The sequence below is a fragment of the Meleagris gallopavo genome, chromosome 1 (genome assembly GCF_000146605.3).
Source record: "Meleagris gallopavo isolate NT-WF06-2002-E0010 breed Aviagen turkey brand Nicholas breeding stock chromosome 1, Turkey_5.1, whole genome shotgun sequence".
In the NCBI taxonomy this organism is placed as follows: domain Eukaryota; kingdom Metazoa; phylum Chordata; class Aves; order Galliformes; family Phasianidae; genus Meleagris; species Meleagris gallopavo.
In genome coordinates this window covers 176,898,873-176,900,781 of record NC_015011.2, presented here as the reverse complement: position 1 = coordinate 176,900,781, position 1,909 = coordinate 176,898,873, and positions in this window count along the sequence as shown.

Genomic DNA, 1,909 nt, shown 5'->3' with positions numbered 1-1,909 from the left:
CTCTCCTCTCCTCCCGTCCCCTCCCTTCCCCTCCCCTTTCTTCTCTTCTCCCCATCTTCTCTCAAAATTATCAGTTTTAGCAGATGGATCCCATTTTCATAGTCCTTCATAATTTTCATTCTTCTGAAAATCCTATTCTTTACCATTTCACCAATTATCCCTTTCTGCATGTACCATGCATTAGTTCTTTCATGTAGAAAATCTTTGATTCACCTTTTTCTTCTTACATCCATCATGCTGAGCCAGTGAGAGGGATTGATTGCAACAGGGCCAACCAAGCAGGTGGGCAGTAGCATCAGCCCTCAGGCTCAGCTACCAAGTAATGTTCATCAAAAATAATTTGCATATCTTGTTTCTAATGACACAGAGCACTCTTTTTATTTAATCCAGGAGCATATCTATGTGTTGTTGAACTAAAAGGAAGCCTTAAGCTTTAGACCATCTTGTTTGGAAGAAACTTGAAATATTTAACCACCTCACAGTGCTTTGTTAAACCAAGATCTCAGGTTTGCCAGAGGTTGGGGTATGAGTCTGTCCCTGCTGAAATTAATGTCAGCTCTCTGACTCTGAAGATGAAAACCTGAATGGGCCTATAGGAGCAATTCATCATCATAGGAGTGAAGCATCATCCTACTTCTTATGTATCAAAGTTTAGGACAGAAATTCGTTGACCTTCTCCAGGAGAATTGGGGCACACTGAGGTTCTGATCACTATCACGTTGGTGCAAATTGAAAGAAAATCTCCTGAGATGACAGTAAGCCGTAAGCAACTTGAGTACGAAGCCCATAATCTCTTTGTCCCTGTGCTGTACATGTTTTCTTTGTAGCCTGATTTGAGAACAAAATCTTAATGTGTTTGAGAAAACCAAAAGTGGCTGCTGTAGTTAATTTATTTTGGGGACACGTGTGCTGAGGAGCTGGAGGTGGATGTTATCTCTGTCCTTGCACAAGGAGACAGGAACACTGTGATGTATACAAGAGCAGAACTGAGGCACAGAGGTTAGGAGAGGGATGGCTCTCTTGCTTCCTACGCAGCACATTGGAGGGTATCTACCAGAGCACGACTGAGATGCAGCGAACAGTGGGATCTGAAGGTTACAGGTACTTTCATCAGCACATTCCCACTGCGCCCACTTGCAGCATTACCCCCTGCCTGGCATTTTCACAGCAGAGCTCCCATCCTGGTTATTGAAGGCAGGGCAAATTTCTGTGCTGAAATTATTTCTCTGCTCAGAATCACCTTCACTCCCCTCTCCACTCTCTTAGAGGATCACTTTTGTACTCTAGCCTCTTTGACTGATTTTTACTTAATTTAAATCTGAGGACACCCTGTTAACTTGCTCTGAGATGGGGCTGAGTCATGTACATGGAACTTCCCTTGACTGTCCTGCAATGGGGACAATTCTGGCGCCAAGATGGCCATTTCACACAGAATCACAGAATTGCAGGGGTTGGAAGGGACCTCAAGAGATAATCATGTCCAACCCCCTGCCAAAGCAGGTGCCCTACAGTAAGTCACACAGATAGGTGTCCAGACGGGTCTTGAATATCTCCGCAGACTCCACAACCTCTCTGGGCAGCCTGTTCCAGTGCTCCATCACCCATAAAGAAGTTCTTCCGCATGTTAGCACGAAAATTCCAATGTTCAAGTTTTAGGCCACAACTCCTTGTTCTGTCACTACACACCATCAAGAAGAGCCTGGCCTCATCCATTTCTCTACCACCTCCCTTTAGATATTTATAAACATTTATCAGATCCCCTCCTCTGTCTCCTTTTCCTCAGGTTGAACAGACCCAGGTTACTCAGCCTTTCCTCATACAGGAGATGCTCCAGGCCCTTTATGTCTTTGTGGGCCTCCTTTGGACTCCTTTCTAGAAGATCCCCATCTTTTTTCAACTGGGGAGCACA